The sequence below is a fragment of the Somniosus microcephalus genome, chromosome 22 (assembly GCF_052327205.1).
Source record: "Somniosus microcephalus isolate GS21.2 chromosome 22, FLI_Smic_1.0, whole genome shotgun sequence".
In the NCBI taxonomy this organism is placed as follows: domain Eukaryota; kingdom Metazoa; phylum Chordata; class Chondrichthyes; order Squaliformes; family Somniosidae; genus Somniosus; species Somniosus microcephalus.
In genome coordinates, this window is record NC_141008.1 from 13,351,822 (window position 1) to 13,369,800 (window position 17,979).

Sequence of the window (17,979 nt, forward strand, 5' to 3'; positions counted from 1 at the left end):
CCCGAGTGGCCATTACCGGCATTACAGCACACATGGGGCTCTTAAAGGCACATACACTACACCTGCCTAAACCTCTCCATCTCTCTACCTCTCTTTCATCCTTTAAGTCACTCCTTAAAACCTACCTCTTTGACCAAGCTTTTGGTCATCTGCCCTAATTTCCTACGTGGCTGGGAGTCAAATTTTTGTCTTATAACACTCCTGTGAAGTGCCTTGGGATGTTTTACTACGTTAAAGGTGCTATATAAATACAAGTTGTTGTATTTGTAGGAGTCGTCTGATCAGATGTCACGTGATCAGGCAGCACATGGTCAGATGTCATGTGGTGAGATGGTCACATGACCATACCTCCAGGAATGGCTCCAACCAGAGTTGGCAACACTGCCTGGGAGAAAAGTCACACATCATCCTGACTTAGAAATATATCGCGCATCGTCGCTGGGTCAACCTCCTGGAACTCCCTCCCTAACAGCGCTGTGGGAGTACCTTCACCACACGGACTGCAGCGGTTCAAGAAGGCGGCTCACCACCACCTTCTCGAGGGCAATTAGGGATGGGCAATAAATGCTGGCTTTGCCAGCGACGCCCATATCCCATAAAAACGAGTTAAAAAAAAAAAAGGCTGTGTATTGATTTCCTTGTGGGTTCAATGATGAGACATTTATCAAAGGAGTATAACTTTTAATCTAAGGTTTGTTCAAGAATTCATACAGCTTTTCAGGAGACCATGCTTCTGGCTGCAGCTAAAATGAAACTCAAACTCTCTCAGCCTGCTTGTCTGTGTCACATGACCTCTGCTGCTCAGGCACAAGCAATCAAACACAGACAAGTATGCTGTAAGGCATAAGTGATCAAACACAGACAAATATCATCACTATTTGCTGATATCATTACATCTCCCTTTCTTAAAACAAAAGTATTTTACTTTTAACTAACAACATGTTTTCTTTGTATTAATCTGCATTTTAACTGTAACATTTAATGAACTTACATTATCATTATCATGATCAAGGTTTTTTACCCTTGCTTTGTGTGTTCACATGAAATATGTCAATACACTAGAACTTGAAGAAAGAATAAGATAACATTACTTCCTTCTATAACAATAGTCCTTAAATTTGCTCAATGAGTCTCTCAGGAGGCTTCACGTGTCTTGAGGATTTTCTGATTGATTGTCCTTGAATCTGAGTTGTTGCCTCAGATGATTGGTTCTCAGCTGTGTGATCCGGTTGTTCAACAGTATCAGTCTCTTGACCTGCTGTGTGATCAGGTTGTTCAACAGTATCAGTCTTTTGACCTGCTGTGGCTGGTTCCATGAGAAGATCTCGACGATTTCTTCTCAGAACAGCACCCTCATCTGTCTGAATGGTGTATGATCTTGGTTGAACTTCACTCAGGACAGTTCCCTTCTCCGTCCATGTGTTTGTTTTATCTTTGAACCTTACTTGGTCACCAGTGTGGAGTTCAGGTAGGTTTTGTGTTCCTCTGTCATAATAGTACTTTTGCTTTTCTTTCTGTTGTTCTTTGAACTTCCTCACTTTCTCCCCCTCTTTTGTTTTCAGGAGGTTCTCCGGGATGGGTAGGTTTGACCTTAGCCGACGTCCCATCAGGAGTTGGGCTGGTGACATACCACACTCGAGCGGCGTTGTGCGGTATACAAGCATGCTTTGGTAGAAGTCAGTTCCACTGTCTTTTGCCTTGTACATCAGTCTTTTCACTGTCTGGACCGATTTTTCCACTAGTCCATTGGACTGTGGATAGTGAGGACTTGACGTTGTGTGGACAAAGTCCCACTCTTTGGCAAAGTGTCGGAAATTTGCATTGTTAAACTGGGGTCCGTTGTCTGTGAAGACCTCGCTTGCCACGCCATGTCTGGAGAATATGGCTTTCATACTTCTTATCACAGCTTCTGCTGTGGTGGTGTACAGTCTACAAACCTCTGGATACAGGGAGTAATAGTCTGTGACGACAAGATAGTCCTTCCCTTGACATACGAATAGGTCAGCGCCTACCTTCTGGTAAGGTCTGTCTGGTGCTGGGTGTGGCTTTAGTGGTTCTACCGGATTGCTTGCTCGATATTTCAGGCATATTGTGCAGTTTGACACCTCATTTGTCACATCTTGGTTCATTCGTGGCCAGTACATCACCTCTCGTGCTCTTTTCTTACACTTTTCGATTCCCAGATGTCCTCCATGGATCTTTTTTAGCATCTCTTTTCTCAGACTCTTTGGGATAACTATTTTACTTCCTTTGTAGATGATGTCTTCGACCACTGATAGTTCCGCCCTGCAGTTCCAGTACTCTGCTATGTCAGGTGAGCAGTCTTGCTTCATGTTGGGCCATCCATCCAAGGTGCTTTTCTTCAGTCGTCTCATCGTTTCATCTTTGTTTGTCTCAGTCTTTATGAGCTCCATTTTTGCATCTGCTATGGGCAGTGCACTTGTGATCATGTCCACGTAGGCGTTCACTTTTTCATCCATTGTGGTGTTTGCGGGATCACTTGGGTCAACAGCTCTGGACAACGTGTCTGCTGTATACATCAGCTTACCCGGTGTGTACGCCACATTCAGTGTATAGCGTTGCAGCTTGATCATCATTCTTTGTATTCTAAGCAGACAGCTATTTAGTGGCTTTTGGAACAATGCAATCAAGGGCTTATGGTCAGTCTCTACACTGATTGCTTGTCCTGCCACAAACTGGTGAAATCTTTCACAGGCGTATGTGATGCTGAGCAGCTCCTTTTCTATTTGAGCATACCGCGTCTCCGCGTCTGTCATTGAGCGCGATGCATATGCAATAGTTTGCCAGTAGTCATATTGTTGCAGAAGAACGGCACCGAGCCCACTCTGTGATGCATCTGATGATATCTTGATGGGTCTCGCTGGGTCATAAAACCTCAGAACTGGTTCCTCTGTGAGCAGTTTCTTTAGATCGCTCCATGACTTCTCATGCTCATGATTCCATTCCCATTCTATGTTCTTTTCAGTTAGTCTTCTCAGTGGCGCTATTTTTTCTGAGAGGTTGGATATGAATTTACCTATGTAGTTGATCATTCCATTAAACCTCTGCACGTCCTTTTTGCATTGTGGCCTTGGCATATTCTCAATGGCGGACACCTTTCTGGGATCTGGTCTGATGCCCTCACTGCTAAGGATATCTCCCACGAATGTCAGTTCTGTCACCCCGAGCTGGCATTTCTCTCTATTCAGCTTCAGGTTTGTTTTCCTTATTGTTTCCAGCACTTTTCTCAGTCTCTCGTCATGCTCAGTTCTCGTGGTTCCCCATACTATGATGTCATCCATTGATTTATCAACTCCCTCCAGGTGCTCATAGATCATATGGATAGTCTTGTGATACACTTCAGGAGCTGAGGCAATGCCAAATGGTAACCTTAGGAATCTGTATCTGCCATATAGAGTGTTGAACGTGCACAGTCTTGAACTTGCTTCGTCCAGCTTCATCTGCCAAAATCCTGAGGATGCATCTAACTTGCTGAAATATTTTGCATTTGCAAACTGTGCCATGATTTCCTCACGTGTAGGAAGCTTGAAGTGCTCTCTCTTTATTGCTCTGTTTAGATCTCTTGGATCCAGGCAAATTCTGAGCTTTCCATTCTTTTTGTCCACTACGAGGAGGGAACTCACCCACTCAGTTGGCTCATCTATCTTCTGAATCACGTTCAGGCTTTCCATCCTGTCCAACTCTGCCTTCAGTTGCTTTTGAAGAGCAAACGGAACTTTTCTGCATGGATGTATGACCGGTGTCATACTTTTATCTACTCTGATCGTGTGTTCTCCTGGAATGCAGCCTAGACCCTTAAATAGGTCTTTGTACTCTTTCATGAGTTCATCATAGACTGTCTCTCCTTCGCTTTCCACAACGAGGACTCTCTTTACCAGGTTCAGTCTCTCACAGGCTTTTAACCCTAGTATGGCTTGCACATCCTTTGGCACCACGATTAATGCTAGCGTGTGCTCTCTGTCCTTGTGTGTTACTTTGACAATGCATTTTCCTTTCACTGGTATATCAGTACCTGAGTATCCGGTCACTTTCACTTGTATTCCATGTAACTTTGGTCTGGGTCTAATTCTCTTAAAATCGGTCACTGATATCACATTAACTTGTGCTCCAGTATCCAATTTAAATGGAATGTGTATGTCATTCACTTTTAGTGTCAACATCCAGTCTCTTTCTTCTTTTTTGTTTTCAGACACAACATCTACATTGAATTCCTCTATCTCGCTTTCATCTACTGTATGGACCTTGCTTTGTTGCGCTTGGTTCTTACAGCAACGGGCATAATGGTTGTTTTTGTTGCATCTATTGCATGTTTTACCATATGCTGGACACTTTCTTGGTGGATGCTGTGTACCGCATCGACTACATGACTTCCGATTGTCCCTTTCATTTTCGTTTGCTGGCCACGTCTCTTTTTTCACATTGGCGCTCTCTTTGTTAAACGGTTTGTATCCGTTCTTTCTCACTGCATCCACATTGCAGCTACTGTCACTGAACAGCTCCTTTGCCTGCAACTTCACAGTCTCTGTAGCCCTACACAGTGCTATGGCTTTTCCCAGGTCTAGATCTTGCTCTCGTAGCAGTCTTTCCCTTAGACCATTATCTGGAATACCACACACCAGTCTGTCTTTTATCAGCGAGTCTGTGAGTCCCCCAAATTCACACGATTTGCTTCGGTTTCTCAGTTCAGTCACATACTGATCAATAGTCTCGCCGATTTTCTGTACACATGTGAAAAATTTGTGCCTCTCAAAGGTCACGTTGCGTTTAGGTATGCAGTAGGCCTCAAACTGTTCCATTATTTTATCTAGCTTCATTTCTTTCAATCGAGCCACTTCTGACACCATGTATTGATTTCCTTGTGGGTTCAATGATGAGACATTTATCAAAGGAGTATAACTTTTAATCTAAGGTTTGTTCAAGAATTCATACAGCTTTTCAGGAGACCATGCTTCTGGCTGCAGCTAAAATGAAACTCAAACTCTCTCAGCCTGCTTGTCTGTGTCACATGACCTCTGCTGCTCAGGCACAAGCAATCAAACACAGACAAGTATGCTGTAAGGCATAAGTAATCAAACACAGACAAATATCATCACTATTTGCTGATATCATTACAGGCTGATCCCCGATTGTCTGTATTTTGAGGCATCAGGGAGCAGCGTTTTTGCACAAGTGAGTGATGTCAGCGGGGGTGTGGGGTGGTGAGAGTGAGCGAGTAATTGGGAGTGAGTGAGTGATTGGGGGAGAGTGAGGGAGTGATTGGGGAGAGTGAGTGAGTGATTGGGGGGAGTGAGTGAGTGATTGGGGGAGTGAGGGAGTGATTGGGGGAGTGAGTGAGTGATTGGGGGAGGGTGAGGGAGTGATTGGGGGGAGTGAGTGAGTGATTGGGGGAGAGTGAGGGAGTGATTGGGGGCAGTGAGTAATTGGTGAAACTAAGGTACTTTTGAAGCTTGAGGCAAGGCAATGAAGGGTAGGGCTTGTAGTTTGTTTCTGTGGGAGGCAGAGCACCGCGAGAGGAGGAGTAAGGTGGTGGGAAAGGAGAAAAAACAAATCCTTCTGTGCTTGTTATAACCGAGTAGTAAGGTCCAATTAATTGATATAAGTGAGACTTCAGGAACTCAAAACTTTACTTTTAATTTACACAGAACAAGGAGCGAACAGAGCTCTTACAAGCTACAGGCACGCACTCCTATTTCTTACTGCACGATGCAAAGATGGATGATGCTATGATGTCATTCTACGCATAATGCAATTTTACCTTAAGACTAGTAATTATAATCCCTTTTGCATTTGTCTCCCTCTGGTGGATAACTTAAGCATTACATCCGAGATTACTGTAGTGCTGTAAGATTCTATGAATGTACAGGCTGGTAAAAAAGAATGAGTGACGGGACTGTGTGCCTTTAAGTAAAGAGAAAGCCAGTCAGCAAATAGCTGCGGCCACACTAGTCTGAGCACGCTCAGAGGGCTGTGGGAGGGGCTGGAGTGAGCAGGTGCTGCTTGGTGTTTGATGACTGGAGGGAGTTTGGGAAAAGTTGGTGGTGGGTTCTGGGGTTGCTTTTTGGGTTTTAGGGCCTTTTCGGTCCATAAACAGCAGAGGGGCTCGGAGTGTCAGGCCCCTCAGAGGATAATGTTCCCAGGATGGATTTAATCAGGGGAGAAAATATTGGGGGAAGGGAGAATGAAAGGCCCAAGCATTCAGCCCAGGACTCCAGGAAGGTTGGGAAGGAAAACATTGCGGATCAGATACGAGCTTGGGATATTATCCAGACTGTGCATGAGTACTGCGGTGAAGGAAGCTGCTTTGCCTGCCGACCAAAGCTGAACGTTGGGTTCGAGGTGATGGTCAGTGACCGAGAGGAGGTGGAAAGACTTTTACTGAGTTTGAAGGTTGCAGATAAGCTGTTGGATGTATCTCTGCTGTATTCTGAAGGATGGTGGTCTCATTTTTAAACCTGCGGTTTATATTGAGGGGGATGTGCTAATGAAAAAACTGGAGTCGTGGGACGTTAAAATCTGCTCGGCAATAAGGAGAAGATGTTATCCAGGAACACGGGTAGCAGATAGAAGCCGTTACGCGAAGGTGCGGTTCCCAGAGCGGGTGAGGTCGCTGCCGTATAGTATGAAATTCGAGACAATGGAAGGAGTTCAGTACTTCCGGGCACTGCACGATAACCAGGTGAAGGGGTGTTATTGTCTTGGACATGACCATCTTTTATGAAGCTGTCTAGACCTGTACTGTTATAACTGCGGTGACTCTGGACACATCGCTCGGAGCTGCAGGACGGCGAGCTGTTGGGTGTGTCACAAAGGCCCTGCCTGCTGTGACTGTGTGGCCGAAGGAGCCCCTTGAGGGATGAGGAGGTGGGAGAAGGAGTAGGTGTGTGAGTGGAGCTGAACAGGCGGAGGACACAGCTGGAGAACGGAAGGAGAAAAGAGTGTAGGAAGAGGCAGAAGAGTTGTGAGTGGGGAACAAAATGGAGATGGTGGGAAAGACACTGAGTACGGTGGAAAAGGATAAAGACAGCGGAGGGGAGCGTGGGTCGAGGGCAGAGTTGGGCGCTGGACCCAAAGATTCTGGTGTTGATGGGGCGGAGCCGGGAGCGAGTTGCGGGGTGAGTGTAAGTACTGGAAAGAAAGACGAGGGTGTGACATCTGGGGGAGCAGGAGGGGACAAGACAGGGAGAGGGTGCAAGAGGCAGGAGGTGTAAAAGGACAGCAGGACTGGAGCGGGGAGAGAAAATTGCCATAACTGAGCAGGAAATGCTCTGAAAGCATAGACAAGCAAAACAGACAGCGTGCCTTTAAGTAAAGTGAAAGCCAGGCAGCAAATGCCTACGGCCACACTAGTCTGAAAACGCCCGATCTCGTCTGATCTCGGAAGCTAAGCAGAGTCAGGCCTGGTTAGTACTTGGATGGGAGACCACCTGGGAATACCAGGTGCAGTAGGCTTTTGCGGCCGCCAGAGGCTGCTCACATCCCTGCACACTCACGCTGCTGTTAATCAATCAACAACCTTTTTCCTGCACACTCTCTCTCTCTCTCTCTCTCGATCGAGTTTGACCATTGTTTTCTTCACATTCTTCTGTTGCAACACAAAGGCAAAGGGGTTCGTGACAGAGGGGGGGGGAAAGCAGAAGAAGAAAATATAACAGCAAAGAAACACACACTGGCAGAGGGGCATCAGGACACAGCAGCAGAGAGGAGAGAAGGTGCAGAGAAACCTAGGAGGGACAAACTGCAACAGAGCAGAGAATAATGTAGAAAGAGCAGCAATTAGATGGCTCTTATCAAAGTCACAAAGGACATACTTAGTGACTGTGACTAAGGCAAATATCACCCCTTGTCCTTCTTGACTTGTCTGCAGCCTTTGACACGGTTGACTACTCCAACCTTCTCCAACGCCTCTCCACCATTGTCCAGCTGGGTGGGACTGCACTCGCTTGGCTCCATTCTTAACTATCTAATCGTAGCCAGAGAATCACCTGCAACGGCTTCTCTTCCAGCTCCCGCATCGTTACCTCTGGGGTCCCCCAAGGATCTATCCTTGGCACCCTCCTATTTCTCATCTACATGTTTCCCCTTGGCAACATCATGTATGCTGACGACACCCAGCTCGACCCCTCCACGGTCTCTAAATTGTCAGACTGCTTGTCAGACATCCAGTACTGGATGAGCAGAAATTTTCACCAATTAAATATTGGGAAGACCAAAGCCATTGTCTTCAGGCCCTGCCATAAACTCCGTTCCCTAGCCACTGACTTCATCCCTCTCCCTCACGTGTGTCTGAGGCTGAATCACACTGTTCGCAACCTTGGTGTCATATTTGACCCTGAAATGAGCTTCCGACCACATATCCACAGCATAACCAAGGCCGCCTATTTCCACTTCCGTAACATTGCCCGTCTCCGTCCCCGCCTCAGCTCATCCGCTGCTGAAACCCTCATCCATGCCTTTGTTACCGCTAGACTTGACAATTCCATCACACTCGTGGCTGGCCTCCCACATTCCACCCGACGTAAACTTGAGGGCATCTAAAACCCAGCTGCCCGAGTCCTAACTCGCACCAAGTCCCATTCACCCATCACCCTGTGCTTAATGACCTACATTGGCTCCCGGTTAAGCATCGCCTTGATTTCAAAATTCTCATTCTTGTTTTCAAATCCTTCCATGGCCTCGCACCTCCCTATCTCTGTAATTTCCTTCTGCAACACAACCCCCGAGATATCTGCGCTCCTCAAATTCTGCCCTCTTGAGCATCCCTGATTATAATCACTCAACCTTTGGTGGCCGTGAATTCTGTTGCCTAGGCCCTAAGCTCTGGAACGCCCTCCTTAAACCTGTCCGCCTCTCTAATTCGCTTTCATCCTTGAAGATGCTCCTTAAAACCTACCTCTTTGACCAAGCTTTTGGTCATCTGCCCGAATTTCTTACGTGGCTCGGTGTCAAATTTTGTTTTATAACGCTTTTATGAAATGCCTTGGAACATGTTACTACGGTAAAGGCGCTATATAAATAAAAGTTATTGTTGGGGGGAAAAAGCAAAGCCAACTAGCATGGTGTTGGAATGTATGTGTGTTAATGCACCGAGTGTTACCAATAAGGTCGATGAGTTGCAGGAGCAAGTTGCCACATGGGGTTATGATAAAGTGGCTACAACGGAGACCTGGCTTAAACATGGGCAGCAATGGGCTCGGAGTGCCGGGCCCCTCAGAGGAAAATGTGCCCAGGATGAATTTAATATCGCGGAAAATGTGCTAATGAAAAAATTGGAGTCGTGGTACATTAAAACCTGCTTGGTAATAAGGAGGAGATATTATCCAGGAACACGGGTAGCAGATAGAAGCTGTTATATGAAGGTGCGGTTCACAGAGCGGGTGAGGTGGCTGCCGGAGAGCATGAAATTCGAGATAATGGAAGGAGTTCAGTACTTCCGGGCACTGCACGATAAGCAGGTGAAGGGATGTTATTGTCTTGGATACGACCATCCTTTAAACAGCTGTCCAGACCTGTACTGTTCTAACTGCGGTGAGTCTGGATGCATCGCTCGGAGCTGCAGGACGGAGAGCTGTGGGGTGTGTCACAAAGGCCCTGCCCACTGTGTGTGTGAGGTAGAAGGAAGCCCCTTCAGGTATGAGGAGGTTGGAGAAGGAGCAGGAGGTGTGAGTGGAGCAGTCGGAGGCGCGGAGCAGGCGGAGGACACAGCCGATAAACGGAAGGAGAATAGCGCAGGAAGAGGCAGAAGATTTTGGAGTGGGGAACAGAATGGAGACGGTGGGAAATAGCACAGTGGAAAAGGACAGAGACAGCGGACGGGAGCGCAGATCGAGACCAGAGTGGAGCCACAATATGGCTCGGTTCACCCAAAGATTCTGGTGTCCGCGGGACGAGCAGAGGCGGGAGCGGGCTGCCGGGTAAGTGTAAGTACTCCAAACAACAGCAACCACTTTTATTTATATAGCGCCTTTTTACGTAGTAAAACATCCCAAGGCGCTTCACAGGAATATTATATGACACAAAATTTTACAGCGAGCCACATAAGGATAAATTAGGACAGGTGACCAAAAGCTTGGTCAAAGAAGTAGGTTTTAAGGAGTGTCTTAAAGGAGGAAAGAGAGGTAGCGAGGCGGAGAGGTTTAGGGAGGGAGTTCCAGAGCTTAGGGCCCAGGCAACAGAAGGCACGGCCACCAATGATTGTGCGATTATAATCAGAGATGCTCAAGAGGGTAGAATTAGAGGAGCGCAGATATCTCGGGGCGGGGGGCAGGTGGGGGCGCTGTTGTGGGCCTGGAGGAGATTACAGCGATAGGGAGGGGCGAGGCCATGGAGGGTATTGAAATCGAGGCGCTGCTTAACCGGGAGCCAATCTAGGTCAGCGAGCACGGGTTGTTGTGTATGTACCTTTAAGGGAATAACTGGTCTCAGACTGCAGTACCGGCAGTGACCACCCCTGTATAAAAGGCCCTAGCAGGCTTCTGTAGTTTTCAGTTTCCAGGTTGTCTCCATTCAGTAAAGACTTGTTATAATCAACTCCTGCAGTCCGTGTCTCAATTATACACGGACATAATACTGGCGACGAGTAAGAAACGAACTTACCTGCAACTCGGCAGCACCTCAGACGACGTTATTGAAGGTCGAAGCCAGAAGAAAGAAAAAAAATAATCCAAATCATCGAGTTGAAAAGTGCAGGAGAGACTGTCGAGAGCCTGGCTTGATTCTCCAGTCTGTGGTTTCCCAGCTAATCGGGCTGGTGGCAGGTAGTGCACTGATCCTTCCTGGGCTGCGGCGGGCTAGAGCTCGATCGGGTGGCTCTGCAACGGGGCCGGGCAGCGAGTCGGGAAGCAAAGGGAGAGAGAGAGGGTGGAGCACACAGGGCGCGTCCGGTGCTTCGAAGCTGGGCAGCGTTCGGACCTAAGAAGAGGGAGGGAATTGTCCCAGAGGGTCCGCTCCACGACGGGAACGGTTGTTCAATTAACGGAGCAAATATTGAAGCGCGATAGAATAATAAATATAATCGCCAGCAACAGCGTTGGCAGTTGCGGCAGCGGCGGGAAAGCGCTAGAGGCGCCATCTTAACTCGGCGGGGAAGAAGGAAAAGCGTGGGAGGCGCCATTTTGATCCATCGGGAACGAAGGCAAAGCGCGGGAGGCGCCATCTTAGATTTTCAAGATGCCAAAGACTGGCGATATCACTGCCTTCGATAATGCAATAGAAGACTGGACCACGTATGTGGAAAGAGTCGAGGTATATTGCGAGGCAAACGAAATAGCCGATGAGAAAAAGGCATCGGTATTGCTAAATTTAATGGGCGCAAGAACGTACGGCCTATTGCGGGACCTGATTACTCCAGCCAAACCGAAGGCAAAGAGTTTTAACGAAATTGTTGCTATCCTGCAGGAACACCTAAATCCCACACCGCTGCTGATAGCAGAAAGATTTAAATTCCACAGGAGAAATCAGCATAAAAATGAGAGCAATGCTGATTACCTTACGGAACTACGCAAGCTATCAAAGCACTGCCAGTTCGGAGCAGGACTGGCAGATACCTTACGGGACAAATTTGTCTGTGGACTCCTGAGTGAAGGAACCCAGAAGAGGTTACTCTCAGAGAAAGAACTGACGCTAGATAAGGCCTTCAGCGTGGCAGTATCGTACGAAGCAGCAGCAAGGGGAGCTGCGGAAATACAACAAAAGCCACAGGAATACGGCACCCACGAAATGACACGGGGATTTGCAAAATGCTATCGCTGCGGCAGAACAAACCATGACCAGAAGGACTGCTGGTCCAAGGACAAAATATGCAGGCAATGCGGAAAGATGGGACACATTGCACGAGTTTGCAGGTCTGGGAAGAAGACCAACGACAACAAAAAGGCTACTAAAGAACCGTACAGGAAAGTACAAAAGATGACTGACAGTAGCTCCGAAGATCAGATGAGCGATAGTGAATCCGGGAACAAGAGACTAAGCTGTCTCAAACTTCACAATGTAGTCGCAAAAGAGGATCACCGAACCATTTGGGTCACCCTCACGATAGCAGGGTCCCAAGTCAAAATGGAATTGGATACAGGATCAGCTCTAACCGTCATGAATCGACGAGACTACGAGCGGCTATTCTCACACATACCTTTGAGAGAGACATCCATTGTTTTGAGGACGTATACGGGGCAAAAAGTATACCCCAGAGGAAAAATAAGGGTGCCTGTCGAATACAACGGCAAGAAAATACGGAAATTGTATCTCTACGTTCTGCAAGATGGTGGACCACCGTTATTGGGACGTGAATGGATCAGAAAGATAAGTTTAGACTGGCACTCCATTCAGGCACTGACGGTGGCTGGTAAAAAGGATGACGACGTCACTCCTGGACGATTGTCAACAATCTTAGCTGACGCCAAAGAGGTATTTCAACAGGAACTGGGCACTCTTAAAGGCGTAACCGCCTCGATAAAAATAGAGGAGAATGCAATTCCCAAGTTTTTCAAAGCAAGACCGGTACCATATGCAATTCGCCCAGCCGTCGAGGCAGAGCTGGAGAATGCAGGTGTGTTATCTAAGGTAGACTGGAGCGAGTGGGCGACACCCATCGTTCCTGTCATGAAGAAAACGTTAAACAATAAGTCTGAGGAGCCAAGGAAGGTTCGCATCTGTGGGGACTTCAAGGTGACGGCGAACCCAGTCCTTCACACAGTACAATATCCTCTTCCAAAGATAGAAGATATCTTCGCCTCACTATCTGGAGGGAAGCGTTTTACAAAAATTGACCTAGCACAAGCATATTTGCAGATGGAGGTTGAAGAATCCTCTAGGAAGTATCTCACGATAAACACTCACAAAGGTCTTTACCAGTATAATCGACTGATATTCGGAGTAGCATCAGCTCCGGCGATATGGCAAAGAGCGATGGAACAAGTCCTGCAAGGGATTCCGGGGACTCAGTGTTACTTGGACGACACCCTAGTGACAGGTGAAGATGACAGTGAACACCTTGCCAACCTAGAGCAGGTGCTCACTAGACTACGTGAACATGGGCTACGAGCCAATCGCCCCAAGTGCGAGTTTTTTAAGAAACAGATAGCGTATTGTGGCCACGTGATTGATGAAGAGGGGTTGCATAAGTCCCCTGACAAAATTGAAGCGGTAGTTAAGGCTCCAGCGCCTGAAAATGTGTCGCAACTGAGGTCATTCCTCGGATTCGTGAATTACTACCATAAGTTTTTGCCGAATTTGTCCACAATTCTGCATCCACTGAACGCCCTACTACGAACGGGAGTAGCATGGAAATGGAGCGATGAATGTAAGCGGGCCTTTCAGAAGAGTAAGGACCTAATCACTTCAAGAGAAGTATTGGCTCACTACAACCCATCACCACCGATAAGACTGGCGTGTGATGCGTCTCCCTACGGCATTGAGGCGGTATTGTCACATAAATTCCTTGATGGTTCAGAGAGGCCGATAGCTTTTGCATCACGCTCGTTAACTTCAGCCGAGCGTAACTACGTCCAGATTGACAGAGAGGCCCTCAGCCTGGTGTGGGGGGTGAAGAAGTTCAATCACTACCTGCACGGTCAGAAATTTACTCTACTAACTGATCATCAACCTCTCGTCTCTATTTTCAACCCTCAGAAGGGCGTACCGATAATGACGGCACAACGGCTACAGAGGTGGTCCCTTTTCCTAGGGGCACACCAATATGACATCGAGTACAAAGGAACTAAACAGCATGGGAATGCTGATGGATTGTCGCGCCGACCATTGCCGACGGTGGAAGAAGAACTGGCAGTGGATCCAGTGGAGTTATTCCATTCGACTATAGTCGAATGTCTCCCTGTGATGAATGCAAACATAGAAAAGGAAACACGAAATGACCCAACACTCTCCTGGGTCTATGATTTAATGGTGAAGGGCTGGCCAGCACATGGCGAACCACTGCTGCCAGCATTCTCGCCGAGAAGAGAACAGCTGTCAGTGTGCAGAGGAACCTTGATGTGTGGATCCAGAGTAGTAATTCCACCCAAATTGAAGGATAGAGTGCTCAATGAGCTTCATGAGGGTCATCTGGGAGGGGTAAAAATGAAGAACTTAGCCAGAGCGTTTGTGTGGTGGCCGGGAATCGATAGAGAAATCGAAGAGATGACCAAGAGCTGTACAGGATGCCAGAAGGTCCAAAATGCCCCACCACAAGCCCCTCTACATCCATGGGAGTGGCCCTCATCTCCATGGCAAAGGGTGCACATTGATCTTGCTGGTCCCTTTATGGACTCGATGTTTTTAATTGCAGTGGATGCACATTCAAAGTGGCCAGAGGTAATAAAAATGTCCTCAACTACCACAGAAAAAACTATCACAGTCTTACGAACCATATTCGCCAGGAATGGGCTGCCTGAACAGATTTGCTCTGACAATGGACCACAGTTTGTGTCTGAAGAGTTCCGGAGGTTCTTAAAGAACAATGGTGTTAAGCATTACACAGCCGCCCCATATCATCCAGCCACTAATGGATTGGCCGAGAGGTTTGTCCAAACATTCAAGAAGGCTATCAGGGCAATGTGTAATGAAGATATACCCCTACAACACAAGGTGGATAACTTCTTGTTTGCCTACCGGAATGCGACACATGAGGTTACCAACCAAACTCCAGCCATGATGTTCTTCAATCGAAGACTACGATGCCGCTTGGATTTGGTTAAGCTAAACGTCAGAAGAGATGTGGAGAACAGGCAGTTTCAGAATATGAATGAAAGGCCGACCAGGAGTTTTAAGATAGGTCAACCAGTTTTGGCCCGGGACTACCGCACAGAGAAATGGCAGCCAGGAACGATCTGTACACGGCAAGGACCTCTAATGTATACCGTGGACGTTGGAGAGAGCATTGTAAGACGCCATGCTGACCAGATTCTAGAGTCACTGGAAAACGTCAACTCCACACCACAATCTGATACACCTGGCGATGAAACCGAAGTACCAATTGCATCTACCGCAGAATCGGTGATATTGGAAGCAGACGAACCAAATAACGACATTGATCCCGACTCAACCTTGCCAGAAGAACCTGATATCCCAAAGAGGCGTTATCCAGACAGAATCAGGCAGCCTCCTCAAAGACTGAACTTATAATTGCTTAACTTCAACCAATGTATCTAGCAACCGTAATTGTAATTGTAATTAGTTATTATTTAGTTGTTAAATGAATGTTATGTACTGTTTATCTAAAAGGGGAGGAATTGTTGTGTATGTACCTTTAAGGGAATAACTGGTCTCAGACTGCAGTACCGGCAGTGACCACCCCTGTATAAAAGGCCCGAGCAGGCTTCTGTAGTTTTCAGTTTCCAGGTTGTCTCCATTCAGTAAAGACTTGTTATAATCAACTCCTGCAGTCCGTGTCTCAATTATACACGGACATAATAGGGGTGATGGGCGATAAGGACTTGGTGTGAGTTCGGACACGGGCAGCCGAGTTTTGGATGACCTCAAATTTACGTAGGGTAGATCGTGGGAGGCCAGCCAGGAGTGAGTTGGAATAGTCAAGTCGAGAGGTAACAAAGGCATGGATGAAGGTTTCAGCAGCAGTTGAGCTGAGGCAGGGGTGGAGACGAGCAATGTTACGGAGGTGAAAAAAAGGTCTTGGTTATCCTGCGGTTTTGTGGTCGGAAGCTCATTTCAGGGTCAAATATGACCCCAAGGTTGCAAACAGTGTGGTTCAGCTCCGACAGATGTTAGGGAGAAGGATGTAGTACGGAGTTTGTAGCGGGGTCTTGGGTACGGAGTTTGTGGCGGGGCCGAAAACAATGGCTTCGGGGTCTTCCCAGTATTTAATTGGAGAAAATTTCTGCTCCTCCAGAACTGGATGTCGGACAAGCAGTCTGACAATTTAGAGATGGTGGAGGGGTCGAGAGAAGTGGTGGTGAGCTAGAGCCGGGTGTCAGCAGCGTACATGTGGAAACTGACGCTGTGTTTTCGGATGATGTCGTCGAGGTGCAACATGTAGATGAGAAATAGGAGGGGCCAAGGATAGATCATTGGGAGACCCCAGAGGTAACGATGTGGGAGCGGGAAGAGGAGCCATTGCAGGTGATTCTCTGGCTACGATTAGATAGATAAGAATGGAACCAGGCGAGTGCAGTCCCACCCAGCTGGACAATGGTGGAGAGGCGTTGGAGAAGGATTGAGTGGTCAACCGTGTCAAAGGCTGCAGACAGGTCAAGAAGGACGAGGAGGGACAGTTTACCTTTGTCACAGTCACAAAGGATGTCATTTGTAACTTTGACAGCCGTTTCGGTACTGTGGCAAGGGCGGAAACCGGATTGGAGGGATTCAAACATGGAGTTGCGGGAAAGATGGGCACGGATTTGGGAGGCAACAACACGTGCCGATATTTTGGAGAGGAAAGGGAGGTTGGAGATGGGGCGGTAATTTGCAAGGACGGAGGGGCAAGGGTTTTTTTGAGGAGAGGAGCGATGACGGCAGATTTGAGGGAGAGGGGGAGAACTGTTAACAATGTCAGCCAACATGGGAACCAGAAAAGGAAGTTGGGTGGTCAGCAGTTTAGTGGGAATAGGGTCGAGGGAGCAGGAGGTGGGTCTCATGGACATGTTGAGCGCAGAGAGGTCATGAGGGGAGATCGGAGAGAAACTGGAGAAAGATGCGAGTTCAGGGCTAGGGCAGGAGGGAACCTTCGAGGGAGTTTGGCCCGGTGGGCTAGGGGAAGGAAGGGAAGTGACAGAGGCAGCTGAACGAATGGTCTCAATCTCCTCGCACTTTTTGTCGGCGGTGAGGGTGGAGGGGACGGGGGAGAGGGGTTTAAGAAGATGGTCAGCAATAGAGATTAGAAGCCGGGGTTTATCTTTGCACTCCAGAATGATTCTGGAATAGTGAGTAATTTTAGCAGACGAGAGCAGGACGTGATAATGCTGTATGTGGTCCAGCCAGATCTGGCGATGAATGGCTAAACCAGTTGTCCTCCATATCCGTTCAAGTCTGCCTCTCTTGGACTGAAGGGAGCAAGATGTTGGCTGTACCGGGGGAACAGCCAGGGTGAGAGAGAGTAATTGTTTTAATAGGGACTAGGGCATCAAAGGTGGTGGTGAGGGTGTGGTTGAGCAGAACGGTAGCTGCAGAAATGTCATGGTGAATGGAGGGCTAAAGGCTGGACAGTTGGGATCTCGTAAGTGCAGTTGTAAGAGAGTTGGGAGAGAGTTTTTTTTCCAGGAGTTTACATGGAGGGAGAGATTAAGGGAGGATAGGAGGCGAGTGAACTCAGAGCAGAGAGAGTATGATGAATTGAGATGTAGGTTGAAATCACCGAGGCTGAGAAGTCGTTCAGTGCAGAGGCTGAGGAAGGAGACAGTGAAGATATCTCTGTAATAAAGCTTTTATGGTACTTGGGTGGGCGGTAGAGAACAAGAATTTTAAATGCGAGGTGATATTCTTATATTCTTATGCTCTCTCCTGTGAGTTCACTCGCCTCCTATCATCCACGATAAGCTCATGGATGGCAAGGAAAGATGGGTGTTTGACATCTTGGGAGCAGGAGGGGACAAGACAGGGAGAGGGTGCAAGAGGCAGGAGGTGTAAAGGGACAGCAGGACTGGAGGGGGGGGGAAGGGAAATTGCCAGAAGTGAGCAGGAAATGCTCTGAAAGCATAGACAAGCAAAACAGACAGCGTGCCTTTAAGTAAAGTGAAAGCCAGGCAGCAAATGCCTACGGCCACACTAGTCTGAAAGCGCCCGATCTCGTCTGATCTTGGAAGCTAAGCAGAGTCAGGCCTGGTTAGTACTTGGATGGGAGACCGCCTGGGAATACCAGGTGCAGTAGGCTTTTGCGCCCGCCAGAGGCTGCTCACAGCTCTGCACACTCACGCTGGCGTTAATCAATCAACAATCTTTTTCCTGCTCGTTTCTGCACACTCTCTCGCGCTTTCATTTAACCATTTCTATACTGCACATTCTCTTGCTGCTTCA

The 17,979-nt window shown here is 47.7% G+C and overlaps 1 protein-coding gene and 2 non-coding genes across 3 annotated transcripts in view; all 3 read left to right on the forward strand.

Moving 5' to 3' along the window:
- The window catches only part of LOC147102040 (protein spinster homolog 1-like), a 187,295-nt gene that overhangs the window by 63,650 nt on the left and 105,666 nt on the right, over positions 1-17,979 (forward strand). The window lies entirely within an intron of this gene.
- LOC147102043 (5S ribosomal RNA) lies at positions 7,352-7,470 on the forward strand. Its single transcript, XR_015073307.1, has one exon. It is a non-coding gene; the product is annotated as a 5S ribosomal RNA (ribosomal RNA).
- LOC147102044 (5S ribosomal RNA) lies at positions 17,718-17,836 on the forward strand. The gene has a single exon (XR_015073313.1). It is a non-coding gene; the product is annotated as a 5S ribosomal RNA (ribosomal RNA).